We start from the raw sequence: 24666 nt of genomic DNA, 5'->3' as shown, positions 1-24666 counted from the left end.
TGACCATACAGAGAGCCTTGCTCTTTGCCTCAGTTATTCTCAGATGAAAATCTATATTAGAGCTGGAGTTATTACCTGCATTGGCTTTTATAAGTGGGAAATGCAATCTGGGAAATGAGATGTGCGGTGTTCTAACGGATGCTTTGTTTTGGGGCAGATGGAAATGAACAGTAAAGCATCACGATCAATTATAGCCACAGAGCTGGAGAGTTTTTAGACATCTCTCCCTAATTTATAAGAGCAAGCTTGCTACTGAATTTTTCTCCTTATGTGGGTTGATTTGTGTAGGTAGACAGCTCCATTTGCTGGCATAATGGACATGGGCTCTGCTGGAGCTATAACGCAGGATTTGAGATTATATTTACATTTAGTTGAAGGTAATAAGCTTTAGCAGGTTTCCTCTAAGCATCCGTGAATGGGGCAATATTCATGCAGAGGAGACAGTCTGTTATTTGCTCATGCAAACTCTGCATTGAGTCTTTATTTATTTTTTTAATTTGCACATTACACTTGCCCTTTGGCATGTCTTGCTCCCACTGAGTCTTTGTGATGCACATGCGGGATATTCATGGCCCAAAGACTGTCACCATACAAAAATACCAGTCTTAAAAAGACAATCGTGGTTTATAGGGTGCTGGCAGTAACATCACCAAAGTATGAATATGTCCGATATATAATCATTTAGCTCTAGCGCTGTTCATCCATAGAGCTCGACGGACTTTCCAGCAGAGAGTAATTGGTTTTGGTCCTATTACACAGACAGGGAAAGCTCTGAAATAAGGCCTGGATGAAGAGGAAAAACACCGTGAGTGGAATGAAGTACTGTAGCACTGCTGCCAGCAACACTGCAGTCAAGCAGTAGAGTTGATGGGAGTAGGGTGCTGGGGGCTTTATTTTCAAGAGGTGAACTAAGATGACGTAAAACCGAGCTTTTGTTCTGGCCCCAAACACATCAGTCTCTCATCCTCGCAGAGCCACTATTGGGACTTCTCTGCTCGGCCTGACCTGCTACATCGGAGGTCTTTGCAGAACAAAACCTGCTGAATTTGAAAACAAACACTCATACACTGTCAGGAGTTTACTTTAAATCCCGGTCTCCTCACTGCTGGGAGAAAAGAAACAACTGGAAGGCCTTTCTGCAAATATCAGGCTCTTCCACATTTGTTTTGCAGACGTGTAATCCCTGCTAACTTTAGGGTTGGGTGGAACAAAGACATAAGGGTTTGATTATCTGGGAATAATAACAAGGGGAATTGCAAGACAGTAATTAACAGCATATCCAAAGTAACTAAGAATGACAAACACACTTGGTAAAACGTTTCCAGTTTATTTAATACAATCCACAGATGTAGAGGAGGTGCACTGAAACCTAATTGCTTAAGTCCAGACACAAATTTTGAGATTATTTAGATGTGGAAACAAAAGCTGCACAGTTTTCCATTTCTTAGAAGGGATAAAGTGCTTCTAGATAATTACTTAGTTCTACAATTTCTATTTTGCATCAGCTATTTAAAAGGCTGGTATTTTTTGAAGATACCTCGCCTGAGCTGATGCTCAAGTTACCCATCTCCCAGTTTAATCTTCTTTTAGGACCCAAACTGAATTTCAACCTTTGAAGAATATCAAAAAAAGAACCAGGATCCTTTCCTCTGACAGTGTCTCCCAACAGGGAGTATTTGGAAGAAGGCTTACGGATGGAAATCCATCTTTCCCCCTTGTTGATCTCTGTGCTAACCAGCTGTGGAAGCAGAACATGATTTATTGTGATCTGAATCCTACCTGGGTGCCAAGGAATGTTCCGAATTTTGTTCCAAGTCCCACGAGTACGTTAGCAGATCTGTGCTAACGTCATGCTTTATTTTCTGTTTTACTTACCTTTTGTGACAGGCAGAGGATGTAAAGAACAAATGTGTGTTATTTAAATGCTCTGATCCTTTGAATTATATTGTCTAAAGATGAGAGAGGAACATTATTCTGCCTCTCCTGATTGCATTTTGCTTTCTCAAATGTACTGCATAATCCCTAAGCAGTATTTATTATTTGGAAAGAATTCGATTTTGAGTGGTAATGATTCAGCTGCTTTCTTGCACTTCTAACGTTTTAACTAGATTGAGAGAGAGAAAGGAGGTGACCAAAATAAACATCAGATGACCAAGGCTGTGATCCAGCAGTTTGACTGACTTCAAAGCACAAGGCGACTCAGAATCTAAACTTAAAACCGGTGTAGACATACCCTAGATTAAAAGCCCAGATCAACAAACACATGAGCTGGTAAGTTCAAGCTTGAATCCCTCAGGCTATATCTACACTGTATAGAATCAAGACATGAGACAGCAGGGCATAAATCCTCTCTGAATGGAGGCCCTTCCATTAACATGCCTTCCTTTTTTACTTTGAGAGCTATTTGCTGATTAAACTTCTTTTTCGCCTTTGAAAAATAAACCAATTTCATACTTCAGGCATTTTTTGTATGGACAAATGCAATCAACCTCACATGGATGATTTCTCAAAATTTTCACAAATCCCTACTAAGGAGCGGTTTAGCTTTGACTACCTCCCTAAGTATGTTTGGCAGTTTCAGTTGAAGGTGGTTTCCTTTCCTGCCTCTTCCAAAATGTGAAATAGAATTTCTCTCTCCTGTTTGGGGGTTTCCACAGTAAACAAAGAAAAATAGAGGAGCTTCTTATTATGTGTCATTTTTGAAAATTTAGGTACTGACTTGTATTCGCATCAGCTTCTCTATCTGTAGTAGAGGAGTACAGTCAATAGCTTTTTCACCATGTTTTGAAAAGATAATTTCAAGTGATTTAAAGAGCCTTGAGGTTTTATCTGAGAATAAACGCAAATTTATTGTTGGAGATATTGAAGGGAATAAACTAAAACTGGAGATTTTAGGTATATCTTCTTACGAGGACAGAATGACAATACAAGTCCCAGTAGAGCATATTTGCAATCATAACTTTTTCAAAGTGTCTGTTCCAAAACATTACCCGTGTTATTTTCAGAGGGATTCCTCCTTCCCATTAGCTGAGGAACATTATCATTATAATCCAGATAGCCATTTCGTTCGAGGAACATAGTTTAAATTAATAACGCGTATTTGAGCTCACTTTTTGAAGAGAGGTCAAAGACTTGTAAAAGTTTTTGTGGAAAAATAGGCAAGGGGTTGTTCTAGGCAGGTAAATCATCAGTTAGCCTATGTGTTATGCTAGTGATGACTATACATTTGTGACATAATTATGAATTTCAGACCACATTGACTCTACTGACAGTCTCAGTACTTTTTTTATGCAGTCCTGAGTTAGATTTGGCTGTGTCCACTGTTTACTTAGTTTGCTGCTTCTCCAGGGGTCTACTTCCTTCCTTGCAGGCCAAGGAGATATTTATAGAATTATAGAATATCCCTGAGTTGGAAGGGATCCACAAGGATCATCGAATCCAGCTCCTGGCTCTACAGAGGATCACCCAAAAACCAAACCCTGTGTCTAAGAGCGGTGTCTAAATGCTCCTTGAGCTCCAGCAGGCTCCGGGCCGTGCCCATGTCCCTGGGGAGCCTGTCCCTGTGTCTGACCAACTCTGGGTGCAGAACCTTTTCCTCACACCCAGCCTGACCCTTCCCTGTCCCAGCTCCATGCCGTTCCCTCGGGTCCTGTGGCTGTCCCCAGAGAGCAGAGCTCAGCGCCTGCCCCTCTGTGAGGGAGCTGCAGGCCGCCATGAGGCCTCCCCTCATGAGGGAGCTGCAGGCCGCCATGAGGCCTCCCCTTGTGAGGGAGCTGCAGGCCGCCATGAGGCCTCCCCTCAGCCCGCTCTGCTCTGGGCTGAACAAACCAAGGGACTTCAGCCGCTCCTCATCCATCTCACCCTCTAGACCCTTTGCTATCTTTGCAGCACTCCTTCAGAGGCTCTCTAACATTTTCATGTCCTTACTGAATCGTGGCACCCCAAACTGCAGAGAGCGGTTGAGGTGAGGCCGCATCTAAATTGCCTCAGACAACTAAGAAAGCCTGGAGGAGTCCACATCTCGCCCCAATCTACAGAACTCAATTATAAAGCTAAATTGCCTGAATTCCCCATTACATATGCACCAGGAAGCTAAGAGTGCTTGAAAACACTCTGGTCTTTGGCAAGTGGTGTGGAACAGCGTACTTCTATGCTCTGAAACCTTGGCCTACAAAACAGGACGACTTCATGCAAGCTGGATGTTGGGAAGCGTCCTTGGCTGGTGCTAACTGCCTGACTCTGCCTGGAAATTTTGGGGGAAAAATGCTAGTCGGCTAGTTGGCAGAGCTGAGCCAGGGACCGTGCCAAGAGTTAACCATACGGGCAATTAAATCCCTGTGCCTGGAGACATTTAATTTCCTGGAATAGACACAGGCACAGTGAGTTCAGTAGTTCCAGATCCCAGTAACCCTCTGTCAGCATGCACTGCAGTAAAAAGGTCTGGGGAGTGTTGCTAATTATCCAGAAGTACAGCTGCTTGTTTACACATTTTGCAGAGACACTGCTGATAATAGAGATAAAATTTTATTTTCTGCTTTTATGGGTCAATGCTCCAAATACATATACGCTTATGTGTATGAAATTTATATAGTTATATAAAATATGTACAAATAAAGGCCTACTAAGAAAGATGAAATTAGTTGTGCTTAGAAGACACACATTTCCTTCTAAGAGAGAGAACTAAGTAGTTCTCTTTTCAGTACAATTCCAGTCTTTTCTTTTCCTTCCTGGACAGATTATGAGATGAGCTACACCTACGGTGTTTAAATCTAGCTAAAAGAGAAGCAAGCTGACCAAATCATTTGTAAAGGTGGTGGTGGTGGTGCAGCATGTCCATGATTTTTGTCTGCTGAAATGGAAGCAATGTTCTTTCTAGGGAAGGGTTGTATTTTATTATTTTTTATTTTTATTAACACCTGTAGTATTTAATCTTGCATCTTCGTACGGAAGGCTCAGACACAGCGTGAAAAGTTTGCTTGGGCAGCTACGTGAGGTAATAGATGTTTAGGCAAAAGTGTAGCAAGATTAGGATGGTTCTGGTTTTTCCTTTGACGGGAATTGAAAGGTATTTTAAAGCGGGGACTGTGTTCATTGCTTGTCACTGCTGAGTCTCCCACGGGGGAAGGAAGCAAAGAAAAATGTCTATGTGCAGATGGAAACTTAATAAAGCTACCGAATTTGGTATGTATCTACCTACCTTACGCAGGAAAATAATATCCTTATTGTAAGTAACCAGAAGGCACTACACTTTAGTTTTGTGCACATATTGCCTTGGACTAGACATAACTGTCTTTTGCAAGAGAATTGTATACATTTAGACATGGAGTGCTTGGAAAATATTGTTAAAACTTTTTTTTTTCAGCAGGAATTTATACATGGTAGTGAGCCTCTGTAATTGCTATGTCCATCTGCTGTTCTCTATACTGAATTGCAGGGGAATGCCCACAGAATTACAAGCAGCCCATGGCTCTCTTTATCTTCACTCTTTTTTTTTTTTTTACACCACATTGAGTCCCAGGTAACTGGGGGGAAGGTGTAAGCAGTGAAGGAATAGAGCTTTGGATTTATGATCCTGATTTACCAGTCCTAAGCTTTTTTTTTCTTGCTCTCTAGAATGTATTGCAAGCATAACCTACCAAAATGTACATTGCCTGCTATTAACAAGTCAGTTTTGCTGGAGAGACAGAACCAGAAATGGGCTTTTCTGTGCAGTCTCGGCACACTGGCTGTTAAGAAATTGTAGTATTGTCAAGTGGCAAGTGGCAAGAACAGCACTGTAAAAGCGAGAAAATCCTGTGTACTGCAGAAAAATGAAACAAAAAGCAAGAGACTCCTGTGAACTGCAAAATACTGAAGTATTTTGCTGGATAACAGGCTGGATAACTTTTTAAAATTTAAGATGGATCTCTTTTAATCTGACTTTGGGCATATTGGGTGTTTAAATTTTGTCTCATCACATTCATTGTTTTGCAGTCAGTCTGAAGAAACAGGCACATAAAGAGGATGAAGCAGCTAGAGATGTCCACTCGGTTTGCCCTCTGGCAGTACACATTTCTTTCCATTGATTTTAACATGAGCAGAACTCACACTTTATTCTGACTTTTAGCCTGATGTTCAATTACTCTTTCTCCAGAGACATAAGAACAATATTCAAATCTGTAAGGAGGAAGAAAAATATATTTTCAGCGTGAATTAAATATTTGCTTTTTGCTTTTATGCTTTCAATGAGTTTTCAAATTCCTTCTGGATTTTTAAGCTACTTTTCTATTAATGAATTGGACAGTGATTATTTAAATTCCTAAAGATGGCTCGACGATGTTGCCAGTACCTAAGAACTAATAGTTTATGGGTAGGGATATTTCCTGCCAGATGTAAATAAAAATCCAATGCTTCTTTAATACAATTGCAATTGGTCTGCAGAAAATTTGCATGCAATTTTCTTTGTAAATAATGGCAATCCACTCAAATTGCCTGCAAAGATGACTCATAGGTTCTTAGCTGAGACTAAACATGTTCTGAAGATTTCTCCTCAGGTACCAAGGAGGCATTTTCCTCCATCAGGTGGCAGCAGTCCAGGCTCTGCCCGTAACCCAGGATCTCAGGATCACATTCCCCAGCACAGGAGGCTTCTTTTTAGGATTTTCCTTTTCCTTCAGGGTTTTTCCTGCTGATTTTTTTTTTCAGCAGGATTTTTCTGTATCAGGATATTTCAGAATATCCCATAACGTGTTTTGTATGCCAGCATCACAGCGAGAACTCGTGTGCGCCTTACCTCCCTGCATCGTCACGCTAACGGGATTCCCTTCTCCTTTCCTCTGTGGCACCGCTGTCATGTTTGATATCCAGGACGGACAGATGTGTGGCTTTACAAGCGATAAATGAAGGCATAAATGAGGATTATTAGACTTGTCATCACACGGGAAGTCAGTCTTCAGCTTCTGCATTGGCACGAGACTGAGTGAAAATTGCTTACGGCAAGATGAGTCTGGGAAACAGGCATAAAGTAAATGGTCAAAATCCTAACATAAAGGATTAAAAAAATCCTAGGAAAGGTATAGAGGATGAAATATCAGCAACTCCTCCTCAAGAAAGTGATTTCATTTTAGGTGGGAGATTAGGCGACCTGGCATCCTTTTAAGATTTTACCTTCTCTGGTTGTGCGATTCCTCCTGCAGATGAAACCTCTATGGGTGAGAAGCACTCCCTGGGTACAAGCTGTGCTGAGCTATGAAAGTAAACATTTTCCTCACCCCACTGCTATTTTACAGTGACTCTTAGGGAATATCTGCCTTTGTTCTGGGATTTTGTTACTCGTAGAGCTTTAACGTCATGTTGCACTACAAACTTCTACCAACTCAATCTTATAATGAGAATTAAAAAGGAAAAGATTTCAGAAATGTTTGTAGTTCCACTTTTTTTTTACCAGGTTCCTGATTCTTGACATGGTACTGGGCTGCAATTTCAGATTAGATGAAAAAAAATAATAATAAATTAAAAAAAAAACAAAGCCAAACAAACCCAACAACAACAGTAAACCCTCATAGTGAAAAGCCCAGCTAGCATCTTCTTTATCAGCAGTGTTTTTTACTGAATTTCATCATATTTCCCATGCTGAATTTCTTTCAGTGATGCTTGGAACCTGGTTTCTTGCTCGTTGATTCTTAGAAACAGCACTGACAGTATGTTTCAGTATTTTTAAGGGAAAGCTGTGAATACTAGGGAAGCCTTCCTTTTGTGATGCCCAGGTTTAATGGGGGACTGGAAAATTTGTTTTCTGTAAAACCTGCTCCTGGATTTGCCCTCTGCAAAGCGTTTAAGAACAAACCATACCAATCTTCAGCTGCGTGTGTATGCCTTGCGGATCTACAAAAGCTCCATTTTCTGCCTGAGGTGGTTTGTAGATCCGTTCTTCGTTTCTGTTTTACGAGGCGTCGCCTTTCGCGTTATTTTATTTTTTCCTCCGCTCTGAACAAGGTAAACATTTTCAAACAAGAAGGTAGATGCTGAACGGTGATTGACGAATAATAACAAATTCTTTGAACGCCTCGGTTTGCATGGGAATTAGTGCTCCCGTGTTCCACTCAGCAGCAGCAGCCTCGAAGATCTGTGCAAAGTTTCATTAATATGCAGGCTCACAAAGGGCAAATGAACAAGCAGAGCAGCGTTTAAAAGAATAACCAAGAGAAATATGAACCGGTTGTCTGAATAACATGTTTACCGTGTCCATTTCAGTCGGCTCTAATGTTTAAGCATCTTAAAGACATGTCCACAGTTGTGCAAGAGCATCCTGCCTCCAAAACCTTTCGAGACCTGTAGCAGCATGGTTCCTGCTGCCTCTCGTAAGAAGCTCGGGAAATGCCAGAGGAAACATCAATTTCTTTCAGTGTCAGACAATGCCTTAACACACCCTCCTGCCTGGAGCTGCTAGAAAGAAGCCCTTGGCGGTACATGATAGCTCTATTGATCCAGTAAAATTCAGCAGCAGCGCCACGTGTATGTATTTACACCCTCCCCTCAACTGTTTGCATATAAATGGCAACCTTTCTGATTTATATACCATTCTTCTACCATTTTCGAAAGCCTACAACAGACCAAGTCAATGAGCAAGTTACGTAAGAAAGGAAAATGTACTTGTATGACTCAAGCCAGTAAGTCAGAAATGTTGTTCTTAGATTCATACGTCTTTAAAGTCGGAAATTTTGGAGTATTTACTTTGAAACAGAACTTGAATGGTTTGTTAATAGTAAAATACTTCACATTTAGATTTTTTAAAAGGAGTTTATTATGATATGCCTGAACACATTTAGTGGAAACAATTGAGAAAACGTAAATTTCCCATATAAGAAAAAATTTCCTGCACTTCTCTAAGATAATTTAAGGAACCACCAGTGTTGCTTATTATAAGTAAAGCTGCTTTACAAAAAGACCAAGCGGACTCTCACCAGGGGGGATCCCTCTTTTCTTGTAGCTTGCCCTGGCTGGCTTTTGGGTGAGCTCTAACTCTGGGCAGCTCCCCTGCTTGTTGCAAGTTAAAGAATGAAACCTTTTCCAGGTTCTGAAAGAGAAAATATTTCTTCCTAGATCCTCAGGAGTTCAAGAAGTAGCGGTGCTGATAGCCCACCGTGCAGCGCAGTGAAGATTCCTGTCCCCAGATAACTTACATTCTCGGTAGGCAAAACAGACAAAGCCCAGGAGAAGTGGGGAACTTCTGCCTCATTTCACAGGTTGGTCTGCCAAGGGTTTTGTGGGAACAAGCCACAACCCTGCCAAAAGGCTGAGTTGGGATTTTACCCTTGGTCTTACTGAGACTCAGCTGAAACACCAGCCGTGCAGAGTAGTGGCAGCATAACATCAACATCCGTAGGGGCTGGGAGCTGTGCCTTCGGAAGTTGCAGCAGACAAAATACTAAAAATGCTGGGGGCTTACCAAGAAGAAACAAATAATTAGCGTGGCTTGTGCGCCGATGTAAATTTACGTGAGGGAGACAGAGATAAGACTGCAAGCTACTCTGCCGTTGCTCAGAAGTAGCCCAACGCTGATATATTTTAAAAGGCTTGGCTGAATTCCTGCATCCTCGTGCCAGCGCAGCTTCTTCCAATAAAAACAGAAATCTAACATTTTTTGAAAAGGTCAGCGAGGCTTCCTAACGCCTTTCTCTCTCGTAGGCATGTCTAAGTCCATGTGGTGTTTCTAAATAACCTCTTATTTTTTTTTAATTACGATTTAGTTATGGTTTTCCTTGGCACAGACGAATGTGGAGCGCGTGTAAGGCACCGCGTTTGGCACGAAGTATCAGAGAAAAGAAACGCTCCAGCGATGTGCATTTCCAAGTACCATCACTCCGGCGACGTATTTCAGCGTGAGGGTGTAAGAATGTGGTTGGAAAATGGAGGGTATATATTATGTGAAGTGTCCTGACGAAATCCTAGGTGGAAGCAATAGTTACAACTCAGCATCTGTCACATCCACAGTAGGCATGCGACGCTCCGGGGGGATGCTCGTGCAGCCATTTTGGTACGTCAAGGAGCTGGCAAAGCACTTTGTTTTTAATGGGCGTGCTCATCTCTCAGTGTCACGAGGCCAGACATTTCCAGGTAATGCATTTCCAGATCATTTCCAGTTGTATTTTTGGTAACAGTCCTAGGTATAACCTGTAGAACACATCGATTGGCACTATGTCAAATGATAAGTCTGTATAACCATTAAATTATGTAAGCGTGCCACGCTAAATACTTACACTGAAAAGTGGCTTTCCAAAATCCTCTTGAAAATTGACATAAAACAATCTAATGAGTATTTCACAGGAGCACATGGAAGTTATCTGAGAGCATCAGATCGTCAGAAACAAGGCGTCTCTGTGAATCTGCTGTACTGAAGCTGGAAACCAAAGATGCACTGCAAACATCCCACATTTTTCACTTGTACCCGATATTATATATACACAAAAACTTTTGGGGAGTCTTTCTGAGGCCTTACCTGCCAGTATTTAAAAGCTAAAAGAGGCAAATCACAACAGGAGTGCATTGTGTAGGAAAACCAGCTAGATAATGAGAAGAGCTTAGAACTAATGACCTGACAGACAGAAAGAGGAGGGCTCCTCTTCCTTCAGCAATCTGATTTTGGAAAATTCCTGCAGTGAGTGATGCCTCCTACGTCCAAGCGAGGCTTCTCAGCCTGAGCCACCCCTGTCCTGCTCCACAGCAGAGCTGTAAGCCCTGAACCGCAGAGCCCAGCAGTTGGAAAGGACCTCAGGGGGTCTCCATCCAACCTCCTCCTCCAAGCAGGGCCAACGCTGGACTCAGCCCAGGATGCTCAGGGCTTTCTGACCCCAGCCGGGTCTTGTTTATGAACCGTTTCATACAGATAACACGCAGGGAGCTGCCTCGTGAGCTGGTAAAGGGATGGCAAATGGGATAAAAGCACGGGCTGGCAAATGGAGTAGTGCCTGTTTCAGGAGTGTACGTACCGATTCTCCTTCCCCCTATATCTCTTATAGGGTTTGGTGTTAGCCTCCCGCTGTTATTATTATTTAAATGCTTTCTGGAGGTGCGATAATAACTTTTCTTTTATGCATGCCTGAAGAATCCGAAGCGCCGAGGTAGTGATAGCCAGTATAACTTAATTTCAAAAGTAATTAACGAGGCTGCATTTTAATGAGCCTTTTTATACAGTGTTGTGAACTGGGCTGTTTCATGATGCCATTGTTCTCAGATTGCTGGAGGGGAAAAAAAAAAAAAAAAGGAAGCAGAATCTGGAAAAATTAATTTAAGGACAGCGGCAGCCCAAATAAGAACCAATCTGTACATCAGTTTGCATTTATTTTACCCTTGCAGGGATGTTGGAAGCAAAAAGGCCAATTCTTCCAAAGTTCTGGTACAGAGCGGATTCACGAGGTTGTAAATTCCTGCCGCAGTCTTATAACTCATCAGCCTCCTTTCTTTCTGGAGTGGTTTAGCATTCCGTTTCTCACTGTCCTTTCAGGAATGCAAAAGAGGGTCTAAGCAGAAAGAATGGTGTCTATAATAAGTAAGCAAGGCTTTATTTTTCTTTTTTTTTTGTGGCGTGATTTGGTTTCTACATCGAATCATTTCGGAATATTAACGGCCTGTTGTAACTCACAGATAACATCAGGACAGGGAAGAAGGTGTGGGCGAATAGGTTATGCATACTAAGGTGGAGATTTAATGAATACCATTAGGAGCTTCGTCTGTTTAACGACTTAGGTGTGAGCGGGAAAGCAACATAAATATACGTGCAATGTCCTCGTCATTGCAAACGTCCAGGTGTTTTATTCCTGGCAGGGATTGCTAGGGGTAAATACATGCTCCAGCTTTTGGAAGAAATCAGAACTCACAGCTTTGCTAGGTATGAACGTGTTCGATGAGTTTATGGGATGAACAGCGACACAGCAGTGCTATGGCACCTCCGAAAATACAGAGCCTGGAGAACCTCGCTGAGCTGTAGGGTCTGAGGAGCCACCCCACCAGCCTGGATCCCTGTTTGTTATCTGTTGGTCTAAACAGCGTCCAAACAGAATGGAAAAAGTAGCTTTGCAAGGGAGATATTTCGAGGGGACGCCATTGAAAGGCAGCTTTTTGCAGAACAACACGGAGAATTTGAACTCTTAAAGTAAAACTGGCGTGGGGTTCACTTGGTGGGTGAGTACGCTGTCATCTGCAGGATTTGGGCACACATCTCCCTCTAGGTGACAGAGGAGGGTGTCAGAAATTATTTGGTATCAATTGCTATCTGCTGAAAAGCTGGCACAGTCGAAGGAGTATATTCTAGCCCCGTAGCTCCCACATATCCATCTGGTATTTCTGAGAGCTGGATGCTTTTCCTTCCTGGAAAATCAGGCTGCATGCATGGTTAGGAACTTCTCCTCCTGACTGTATTTCTTCCAGCTCTCAGAGACTGCGGACAATTAACTCAAAAAGAGCCTTCAGACGAAATGATTTTTGAAGGAAAGTGCTCCACGCACCAGCCTCCAGCAGCCCGTGGAAAAGGAACAAACAACCACCAGCACAGCAAATTGTGTTGATTTAGCACCCGGCACAACAAAGCTATCCCTGGGCACTCGACAAAACTTTCTTGTTTATGGTAGAGGAAAGCCGAGGAATCTGAATATGAATTTATGTAAATCACCGTCTGCATTTCGAAACATCTGTTTGTAACAACTGTTCTGTTAAATTGGTCTCTCTTTTATTTATTTATTTTTTTTTTGGAGTTGAAAAGAGGAAGCAGATCAGAGTTTTCTTCACCAGATTTCCAGCGCGCTTGGAGCTCGGCGACATGAAGGGAATTCATTTGGAAGATCTAGCCTTGGGAAAGCGTAAGACAAGTTATTCTTCCTACCCTGCTTTTCGCTGTAATTTTCGAAAACACGAGCGTCGTCTTGCTCGCAGATTTGTCCATCTGTTGGAGCAGCCAGCCGAAAGCTGTCAGCACGGCGTTTGGAAACTCCCTGCGAAGCAACAGGGACGTTACAGTCGTGGAGTAAGGGGGAGAGTGTAATAAAACGTGTCCCATACGTGGCCCAGCCCTCGTTCAGTGTTTGAACTGAACGGATGGGCTGCAGGCAGTCAGGAACAAGCTCCTTCTGCTCGGAGGAACCGAACGGCCTCTGCTCCTCCTGTGCATGGAGGCTTCGGTTATACGATGAGCCCAGGCTGCCTGGGCTGCTGCTTCCACTCTGGGCCTCTCCCGCTCCTCCTCCAGCACATTTTCCTGCAGGAGGAGAGAGCCTCGCTGGTGCTAATTCATTTATTTATTTATTTAGGATCATTTTAGGAGACGTGGAAGCAGGAGACATCGAAGGATCCTCCCTTCGGACTGCGCGCCCATAGCCACGCTCTGCACAGGGCGTTCCTGCTCCACTTGGGGTCTGTCTCAGGCACACGAGGGAGGCAGATTTTACACCGACACGTTCTGAGACGTCTCCGGTCTCAGCACGCTGCATCCAACGCACCACGTAAAGGAAAGAATGGAGTAAGTGCCTTCTACGCTGGAAAAACAAGACCAAAAAAAATTAAAAATCGCGGGGTTAAAAACAATAACCAGAACGCAATTATTTCTTTCGTTCACATAAACGCCAGGGAACGCTGTTCTGCACACGGGGAACAAATTACGAGGTTACTGAATCAGTGAAGTCTAACATTATTTGTAAGCAGTGCCATTCTGAGCTTGGGAGGGTCACAGCGGTAATTTTGGGGGCAACATTTAGTGACTCGCAGAAGTATTTGGTCGTTAGCTCAGGCTACCGGGTAGGATAAATAAGGGAATAGCCTTTCTGCTAAATAGCAGGGATGTTGTGATGTTGTGTGCTCAGCACTGATTAGCTTCTAATATTAGCAGCAGTTAAAATACGGGTGAAATGCAAGTACAATGACATTTTTTTCTGTTTTGGAAAGACTTTAGGTTTGTGCTGTTACAGCAGATGGCTATTTTAATTCTCCAGCGATAGTTCAGCTCTGTTAAGTTTGTTTATGCTGCGATATTCTGTAACATACCCACAATTAACGTGGCAGCAGCATCTCAGAGCGTTGGTCGTGGATCAGGACCAAAAGGCCCAAGCCCTCTGAACACCCAAACAAATGTTTGCAGCCTAAATATAGGAGCCAGCAGATGGAGAGGTGCAGCCAGGAAATCACAAGGAAAGCACGAGACAACACAAACACTGCTGATCTCAACACACCAGTAGCCTAAGCAGCATTATTTTACTTTAGCGGTTTGAAAAAAAACCACACGTGCCACACGTTCTCTCTTTCTCTCACGTCTTCTCATGTCCTTGGGTGGGAATGGGAGACCCAGGAGACCTCTGCCTAAATAACTTCTCCCATTTCTAACTCATCTTACCTTCGGGTCCAATTCCTGGCTCCATGCAGGACCCGCCAAAAATCAAAGTCTATCTCCGAGAGCATTGTCCAAACGCCTCTTGAACTCCAAGCACCTCGATTTTGGGTTTATAACCTGAATGTAAGTGGCTACAAAGGGTTGTTTCATTCCTTTCATATCTAAATAAGTTGTTAGTATTTCCCTTGCTGTCTTGTTTTCCAGTATTAAGTGGATTTATATGTCCCCCTCTGACTTTCTGAGAAATCTGTGTATCACTGTATCTTCATGTTGGACATTAAATCCCATAAGTTTCCCATGGTGCCAAATGCCATAATTTACTTACCCAAACCACTGTCTCTAGTATTTTATGGTGCTGAACTCTCTCCACCTTCATCTCTCTCTCCTTATGCACAGAAATAAACACGAACCTCTTTTTGCAATAGTAGTTTGTGCTATACAACATTTTTTTTGGAAAAAAAGGAAAAAAAAAAACCAGGAAGAAATGAATAATGTTCACATTTTGTTTTCCTTTTGGAAAGGAAAAAAGTATATATATTTTTGTGCTATATAACATTTTTTGTGCTTTGTTCTTTCCCTTGTAGAAAGGACCTGGGTCAGAATGAAAAACGATCATTTTCACCCTCAAACTCATCCAAACATTTTCTGTAGGATTTCTGTGCCACCAAGTAGTGTAACACAAACTAAATCCCCTGCGGTGAGATTTTATAAGTCTGCTCAGCATAACGGGTCCTTAGCATGTTGGTTAAATGTGCTTAATGTTGGTTAAACATTACAGGCTGGATTCTTCATGGCCATACACTGAGGGAGTCACCCCGAAGTCGATGGAAATGATTTGGGACAGCAGGTGGGGATTTTCTTCTGTAGACCTGAAGGATTTACAAAGCATTCCGTCCTATTATCTCCTACTATTTTGTCTATTTTTCAGTTCTGAAAGATGTTTACGGCCCCAAATGGAAGCGTTTCACATTTTCTCTGCCCTAAAGCTTTTTCTGTAACTGCTGCCACGTAACGCCAAGGCAGAAGAAAGGCTGGAGCCCATGAGCTGCGGCTGAGGACTTCTCCAAAGAGATTGAACCCGACTTTCTGGCAAGCTGCCCTACCTTTTTGTATGAGAAGTAGAGTATTTCAGGGCACAAAAGGATATAGAGAGAGTGTTTGAGGTAAAAATCAAACCACCGGGCTAACACCACAATTTTCTGTTCTTTTAAGAAAAAGCCTAAAAAATATTGTGTTTCCTCTCACATTGTCTCCTTTTTAGACCTCTAGATTTAGCCATGTTTTGCTTTCAATTTCAATTTTATTTCATTTTTAAAAAGATTTGTGTACTCTTCATTGCGTCTTAGTTATTTTTCCCAGCTGATTCTTCCTTTCTTCCTCCCAGCTGACATTCAGACTCACACAGATTGTAATAACGCTTTGTTATCACTCGTTAATCAGTGGTTCAGAGTCAACAGCCTGTTTTTCTTGGGTTTAGTCCTCCTGTAAGCAGCAATAACAGGGATGCAGATCTTCAGTCACACTATTACCATAGGAATAAACAAGAATAAATACACGTGGGATGTCAGAGATGGTCTTTCGGTGTCTAAACTGGATGCATTTATTTAAATATCATGAATGATTTAGCTTTCTCTAAAGAAGAAATTAATTGAAAAGTCTATTTCTTATAACAGAAAATGACTACTTACTTTTTCCTCTCTTACTGTAACCTGTTATCATGCACATTGCCATCACTTTCTTGGTTCTTCTTTTGCTTTTATGGAACATTTCTTAAGGAATTTTGTTCCAACACAAAACCTTTTCACCTTTTTTTTTTTTAATTAAAAAAAAGATTATTTAAATGTGTCTTACAGTGAGCTGTTTGATGCAGAGATCAATGTAGTAGATGTTAAGAGCTGTCATGGAATTTTTATTCAATATACTACATCCATCATACACAAAGAATTGCCATGTAAGTGCAGCAGAATGGGATTAATCTGGTCAGATGTGTGTCGCAGGCTTTCAGACTTTGTTAAAGTCACTAGCCCTTGTTTTATATCCACAAAACTTGTCCTCGTTCAAAAATCTCTTGTAATTTAAACTCCCAGAGCTGTTCCCTCGACTTAATTCAGCAAAGTTCTACTGAAGGACCTTTTATTTATTTATTTATTTATTTATTTATGCATTTATTTATACATTTATTTATTTATTTATTTATTTTCCTTTTTCCCTAGCAAAGGAGCACAGTCTGTAAGTTTGTTTTTACATTTCTATGATATCTTTGGTGTACACAGGATCCTTAACAGGTTTCAAACTAACAGGTTTCAAACTAAGACCCTACGACCACAGCAGGAGATCACCAAGCCATCAGGGAATTTTCCTCATGGATTTCGTCGCGAGTTCAGGTACTAAACTGAGATCATAACACAAGGAGAACCAGGAGATACGAAAGGACTGTAAAAGCAGGAGGCAGCTCAAGGGATCCATCGAGATGAAATGGAAATGGGGCATGGAAGAACATTTTCCACCCACAGATGCACTTTTTGGGCTAGCAAAGGAGCTCTTTACAAAAGCGCCTGGTAATTCTGGGCTGCAATCTGGTTTCCTGAGCGTCTCTGAAAGTCAAGGGATTCCCTCCAGTCTCTGAAAAACAGGTCCCAGGTGAGCTATCTCAAGGTCACTAACCAAAATCACCGCTATCTCCTGGCTGATCCATGTTTCCTGCTTCGCTTTGCATTACCCTTCACCCTTTTCTCATCTGTTCTCTTTTTTTACTTTCTTTCTATTCATCATTTTCTACTCCAACATCTTTTACTCAGTCTTTAGCCTTTCCCTAGGACAGGAACCCAGCTGATTGTAGTGGGAAATCAGCTCTTCAAACTTCTTTGTGCTTGTCAGGATGTGAAATAACACTTTTTTTCCTACCCTTGCCCGCGTTATGTCACTGCTGGTAGATATTTGACGTTACCCTGGTGCACAGTATCACTATTAAAAACCCTTTACATGGGTGTCGAAACCATCTCGACACTTCTCTGATGAAGAGAAGGAAATAACTGCAGCATCTTGCATTCTTTGGTGGTGTAACTCGTGATGGATTTTGGTATTTAACAGCAGTCATCCCAATTCCAGAACAGAACAGAAATGGAAATGGCAAAGGGCCGTGGCTCCTGTTTAATGAGGTCGTGAATTTTCTTTCTCCAAAACATTTGCTTAGTAATTGCATTCAAGGAAAATAAAGGAACTTTTAGACTTTGACTAACATCTGGCGACGAGAGAGAGAAAAAAAAGTAGAATTCATTAGTGGCTAGCACTGATTAGTACTTATATATAATTTGTGCCTCCCCAAACAAATCCAGCGTTTCCTGCCTGAAGATCTTAGGCACTCGAAGACGGATTTAATTTACACGTTCATTTAAAGCTAGCCACAGTGAAGGAACCTGGTGACGAGATGCAGAAATAAGTTACGCAGCCTCACCTAGGTATTGCCACAGCCAATTTGTATACAATCTTTGGGCCCTAATATAAACAAACAAAACACTCCTTTAAAAAAATAAATAAAATCCATCTCACTTTAGTCAATTGAAGCTTTCTTTATTTTTTTCTTTAATTTTTAAGTTTTTTTTAGGAATCTGAAATAGGAAAGCTGTCATTTTTTTCCTTTTTTTTCTTTTTTTTTCCCTTTTTTGAACCTTAGAACCACTTAGATTTTACGTTTCTGTACCATAGACAGAAATAATGTCTATTATTTCTATTTCTCTACTATTTCTCTATTATTCCTCACTATTGCCCAGACAATCAGTCATCACGAGCTATTCTTTGTTTCGTTCAAAGGCTCCTATGAAATACCGCACCCTCTTGCAGCGAGCATTACATAAGTCCCCTTATTATTTGCCAAGAAATTGCAACAAGCAAGGTACTCAGCTAATTAGACGTTTCTCCCTTTTGCTTTTGACATTTCCATCAACTTGAAAATTTGCAGACTAGATTACTGAGAGAATTTTAAATGAATACTGGAGTGATTAAGCGGGGAAGATGAATGCTAATGCATCTCAAACTGGGTTAGCGCCGTAATGAATTTAACATATCTGGTTTTAAAGTGGACTAATTAACAATTAAGTCTCAAGCGAAACTTATTTATATCTGTGTTAAAAAAAAATAAATAATAAAAATACCCCAGCCCCCCACCTGCCTAGTTTGGGAGAGGGAAACTTCTCAGCCTGCTGCTTGGCAGGATGCAGCTGCCGCAGACTTTCACCTTCTCTACAGGCAGATATTTCTCCTCCCAGGGTATCCACAGGGACGTGCAAAGCCTTCCACAGCCCTTTTTCTCCCAAAATGTGTTTAGGAAAACAAGGGATAGTAAGAACATAATGACTTACAGCCTGTTACATGTGGCTTCTTTATTTTTGTTTCTTTTTTCTTCTTTTTATTTTTTTTTCATTTTTTCTTCCTTTTTTCCCCTTTTTTTTCCTTTTTCTTTTTTTTTTTTCATTCCTTTTTTCCTTTTTTATTTTCTTTCTTTTTCTTTCTTTCTTCTCCAGCTCAAGTAGAACAGAAAGGGATGGGACTGCTGCTCCCTTTGGGCTAAAACATCTCTGACAGGTGAAAATTGCGGCGTCCCGAAGGGGATTAGCGCAGCATTAACTTACTTGTCAAATACAAATGTCAGGTTAATTTTGTTCCTAGCTCGATATTCAAGAAATACACGCTTTTTTTCCGAGATCACTAGAAAGGTTCCTCTGTGCATATTTTAATTACAGTGGCAATGGATCTATCTGTATCCTGGAGTGCATGTGTGTCTATGAGATTCTCTTAAATAAATATCTTGTATTCAACACCTTATTTACAGAATTTAAGGCTTGCAAGAACCACGTCAGTTCCGAGACTACCTGTATAGAAAACGCAGGCCAGAAAACGTCACCGACGAATTTTTCTCTAAGTAGATCGAGTGCTGAAAACTTCGCAGCCACACTGCCGCTGCCTGGAAGCTAATGATAAGGGAAGAGGTAACCATATCTCCCTTGTCCAAGCCCAGGAAAACCCTGAAATCAGTATAAATGATGGGTTAGAAAGTAAACAGAGTAAATATGTTGTAAATTTTATTTTTTTTTTCAATGCTAAGATTGTGGTTTGGAGACAGGTAAAGAAATTTAGTTCAAATAAAGTGCGCCCAAGCCACCGCATTTGGAATTTTACTGGGATTTGTATATAGATATAGATATACTTGTATATAGATATATTCTTTTACAAATCACAGCTATTTTCATTATTTATCTGTGCATATAACCCCCTACAAATACTGTATCTGTGTAATACACATCATACGTACAATAACCTAAACATTAAGGGCGCTAGCCACATTTAATTTACTATCCGAGCAGGCGAATATTTGGGGAGTAAAAAGGAAGTTTTCAAAATGTCAGGAGAAAAGAAATTAAGGTAAAAGAGGAGAAAATGGGATCTTAGGCAAATGCTGGATATCTTCTCATGTTGCAAGTAAAGCAAAGGGCTTTGGAGCTACCTAGTCTTCAGCTGATCTGAAAGGTATTTCCTACCTTATAAATGGAGGTGTTCTGATTTGGGTCAGATTTATGTAATTTACCCTTTTCAGTCCTTCGTGGGACTGTTTTAATTATAAAAGCACGTGGTGCGCTTCTATAATAACCAGGCTTTCTTCCCTCAGCTAGCAATGTATTTCCTTTTTGTGTACGTTCAAGAGTTTTGTTGTTTCATTTTAAATTTCTTTTAATTAAACTAGCTCTATATGTCAGTTTGCATATGTTCTTATATCTAAGAACAGGAATTATATCAAGTTAGAAAGTAAATAAAGCAGAGAGTGCTTCCTCTGGCACTGTACACACCCCACATTACGTGTCAAAAATAAATATATCCAGGATATTCGAAATGGATTAATTGTGTCTTAGGAGGCTGCCATTTTATTTTTTCCCCTTACATGGGCTCACATCCTAATAAAAATCATTTGCCATCTTTAGTCATATATTATAAATCATTTAAAACCAACTGAAAACCGCTCGACTTGTCAGATACCTACAAATGAAGATAAATGATGCAGAGAAAAGCCCCACAAGTGCTCTATTATCTGAAACTTTATGGAAATATTATTTGCAGAATTAACTAATGAAGATATGACAACTGCTGAAACCATTCTGGGTTGTTCAACTGCTCCAAAATAAAAAGAAACCGCCTATTCGGAGCTTCAGCTGACCGGTATGCGCGTGCAAAGACAAAGGGGAAGGAAAGGTGATAAATAAAAGGCTAGAGAAGGTTGGAAGCATCCCAGCAAAGTGCCACCTGAATTAAATCCGAAAGCTGGGGCCATTACTATTCGCGTTATTAATACCATTATCCTTTCTCAGTCTTGTTTGCAGCCCAGCATTGCTCGTCAGGCCAGGAACCTGGCATCTTCTTTGTGACCTGCAGCTCCTCACATCCAGGACGTGTCCAGATCCTGCCAGTTATTTCTGCAGAACACCTCCCGGATCCTCGTTCGAGCCATCCTCATCCCATATCTCGATTACTGAAGCACCCTGCCTTTATTCGGGCCCCTTACGAAGACCATTTTTCCCTCTCCATCACCTGAACCGTCTCAAAGCTCTCGGTATTTTTCCTTCCTTGACCTGTGAAATGGGGGAAATGAGGAGGGAGGAGGAGGGAAGGGAGTTTTCCTGGGATGTAGTGGAGAGCAGCCATGCCCAGAGCCGGCAGGTAAGTCAGGATGCACCGCAGCTCCCCAGGGGTCAGCATCTCTGGTAGGACTGAGCTGATTTACCTCCTCGCTGCGGGTGCAACCAACTCCTTGGTCTGGGGGCAGGAAGGAGCAGTCTGGAAATCACAGCGCACGTTTTTCTGCCATCTGCTGGAGCACTGGACGTGGCCCATGCCCGAGACTCATTCTGAGTGTTTTATTTAATAATTTTCCTACTATGTGAGGATTTACCAATTATTTCCATTGTCCTTTCTTCCTTTATTCCTGTGGAAAGTTGCAACCATGTCTGGTTTTATAAATAAAAATTTATTTTCTTTCTTTTTTTTTTTTTTTTGTCCATCCTTGGACATGCTCAAAACAGTTTTCCCTAAGCAACTCCATTTAACTTTAAAGTTGCCCCTGCTTGGAGTGTGTGATCCGACACTAGGTGATCTCCAGACGTCCTTCCAACATAAAATATTATATAAAATATTATATATTATATATTATATATTATATATTATTATATATTATATATTATAATATTATATAATTTAACTTTAGATTCTCAACAAGAAGAAAAATTTTCATGAATAGCATATCAGGTTATACTATGCATCAAAGGGATGGGGTGCCATACTTCTGTTTGATAAAATATTTGGGCCTCAGATTTAAACCGTAATGCTCCAGGGCACGTTTTTGGAAAATTCTGATCAATTTTAGTTCTTAACTGATAATACTTGATAGGTCTTGACCAGGCACTGGAGCTTGCCCGTGGATTTCTACACAATGAGAAGTGGTGTATGTGCTCAAAGCCATATATATATGTATATATGTAATTATTATTAATTTTATTTTTTTGCAGGGGTGAAAGGGTGTTACTCAAATCCAGATTTTCCCCAAGGCTCCTGGATTCATTCCTTGGTTGCTATGACTGAAGTGTGGGAATTAAGGTACATCCTTATAGCCGAACAAGACTGACATCATTTAGGATTTCAGACTTTTCTGCTACTGGCAAAACACTGTACGTTTGATTTTAACTTCATTCCAGCTATAACATTTGTAGAGAAAGATTTTCAAAGAAACCTAAAAATTAGGCTCTGAAAATACGCAGAATTCCATCAGAATTTATATCTGGATTATTTTGAAAATCTCAACTTAAAACATTTTTTTTTTTAAACTGCCCTACACGCTTCCTTTAATAAATAATTAAAACGTAAAACTTCATTCTTTCAGAACCACGGTTTCAAATGTGGATTTATAAAAGGGAGAACTTGGTGAAATGGCTCGTTCAACTTTCTGGCTCTGATTGTCTTTAGCACATGTCATTTCTGGGAATATTGTGCTTCTTAATGACGCATGCTATCTGCTTTACCGTCCCAGACTTTAATTCTGGGGCAGCGCTCACATTTTCAACCGATTCAGCAGAAAAAGAATCTTCTTACTGTGGAATTTTCTCAGCCAAGTTGCCTGAAGGTCACCTTGGATATCAATTAAAGAGCTCTCTCCTCTTCCTGTCTTAGGTATTCACTGGAATAATCGTGGCCCCTTGAAAAAATAACCGTAAGGAAAGAAAAAATTGCTGTGAGCTTCTCCCCATCATTCCCGAAAGGCAGATACCAACAAGAACCTGGGATCTCTAGAGGGTGGCTCCAGAAGTTTTGGTGGAAAAAAATGACATTTCTCTGTTCCTTTGCTCGCCAAAGCTAGACATTGGTCCGTGTTTAGTGAGTGTGATGAATAAATACCTATTAAATTGGAAAGGTTTCCTCCAGCCAGCTTGGAAATCCTGAACTGTTCACTCACAGCTATTTATATGAAAATTATTTCCTTGCTGTCCACAGCCATAAATATGGGTAAGGTCAGCAATCCAAGGACATCGTAAATAATACTGAGATGTCTTATTGGTGACACCTGATTCTTGCTGATTCATTGATTTTTTTTTTTTGTGGTTCTTCGCTTCGGTTGTCCTATTTGTGCCAAATTAGAGAAGTTCGGGGGCACTTGAGGACACTAAGTGAAAATATGTTCTTGCAGGAGGTATGGATATCGTGTCCATGCCATTTTGTCACATGGCAGTCGAATACTAAATCCATCAATCCATTGATGGTTGCACTCGATGATCTTATGGGTCTTTTCCAACCTAAATGATTTTATGACCTCTGATCGTATGACACAGCAACACGGACCAGCCTCAAATATCAGTCTGTAAGGTGACAAACTCCTGTATGCAATGACGTTTTTTCTTAGCGTACATCAAGAACTGTATGGGAACGCTGCTGAAACATTTTCAACATCCTCATTTAGCAAATAGCTAGAGGCAGATGAACCAGCTATTATCTGCCACTGAATGAAGGCTGCAAGATGAAACAAAAATAGCCTGTCGGGGTTCCAGGCGTACATTTCCTATTGTGTTTGTGCTCAGCAACAGCAGAGAAAAAACCACGGATGGCACGCTAGCCTTTTGTAATCAGCTAATGGACATCAGTAATGTATAGCCATCAGAAACCTGTCTTGAATATGCCTGGGATATGCTTGGGGAGGCAGAGCATCTTGTGTCTCAGGTCAGCAAGCATTCCTAGCCAAATCACCATTTCTGGAAACCCTGTAGGGATGGAATTTTTTTGTGGATCTGAATTGCTTGATTTACGATTTATCTATCATTATTTATCAATCATTATTTTATCATTTACATTTTATCATTTTTTTTGCATCTTAGGAAAAAATAAAGGCACGTGTGGGTGCAAACCGAAAGGCAGGGATTTTGTTTAAATGAGAAGGCAGCTTCAAGCTCAACAGATTCTTTTTTCTTTTTTTTTTTTTTCATACACAGCTAATTGCACGTAAACCGTCGACATTTAAGAACTGCGTTTGCAGGGCTGCTGGACCACGGGAAGATTTTGCGCTATAAGCTGAAGCAAATCAGCTAAACTTGAGGAATCTCTGCACATAAATTGTGGGTATGTAGGAAAAGGGGATGCTTTTCATTAAACCAGCTAGTGTACTGTTCGAATACACACAAACCATACACACATATACACTGTGCTATACGATGTGATGTGTCTAAATATTACACGTGTTTAAGCCTCAGGCTTTATTGGCAAGTTCTGCCCTCAGGCCTCAGCTCCCTTAGGCAGGGAGAGTGTAGGAAAGGAGGGGAAGACAGAGTGAGGGGCCACTTAAATTGCATACACAGGAGTCCCTAGGTAGGTGGAAATTCACTGGAGGGTGGGCTCCAAGGGTGCTGAGCGCCGGCACAACGTTCAGCTGGGGGCTGGTTACTCGTTGTACCGCACAACCACAGAATATCCCGAGCTGGAAGGGATCCACAAGAATCCTCAAGCCCTACTCCACACAGGACCACCCAAAAACCTCTTCTTGGAGGCACACAGGGATAAAGTGACAGGGCCTGGACCACGTGTGAACAAGGGAAATGCTGACGGCGGTCTGAGCATGCTTTTTAGTCTAACAAATTACATTTAGGAGCCTATGCTTCTGAAAGATCAGATCCCATTAATTCTATGACATAATTTAAAGCAGGTTAAAGGAAAATTAAATTTCACTGAATAATGACGTTCGGTTCTTGCATAAAAGCATCTTCATTTATGGACGGTGGATTAACTGCATT

General features: G+C 41.2%; 1 long non-coding RNA gene across 5 annotated transcripts in view; it reads left to right on the top strand.

Annotated features, from left to right (window-relative positions):
- Positions 1-12545: 12545 nt before the first annotated feature.
- LOC106044902 (uncharacterized) overlaps positions 12546-24666 on the top strand; it is a 33123-nt gene continuing 21002 nt past the window's right edge. For 3 of the 5 annotated variants that reach the window (XR_010827642.1, XR_010827646.1, XR_010827645.1), the window contains exons 1-10: positions 12546-12833; positions 13281-13489; positions 15282-15516; positions 16654-16993; positions 19182-19338; positions 20462-20560; positions 20710-20951; positions 21904-22062; positions 22562-22754; positions 23872-23998. This is a non-coding gene — a long non-coding RNA (uncharacterized lncRNA). The remainder of the gene's footprint in view (positions 12834-13280; positions 13490-15281; positions 15517-16653; positions 16994-19181; positions 19339-20461; positions 20561-20709; positions 20952-21903; positions 22063-22561; positions 22755-23871; positions 23999-24666) is intronic. The other 2 variants (XR_010827644.1, XR_010827643.1) reach the window with 2 other exon arrangements.

The sequence above is a fragment of the Anser cygnoides genome, chromosome Z (genome assembly GCF_040182565.1).
Source record: "Anser cygnoides isolate HZ-2024a breed goose chromosome Z, Taihu_goose_T2T_genome, whole genome shotgun sequence".
Taxonomy (NCBI): domain Eukaryota; kingdom Metazoa; phylum Chordata; class Aves; order Anseriformes; family Anatidae; genus Anser; species Anser cygnoides.
This window is presented reverse-complemented; position numbering and strand designations above follow the sequence as displayed.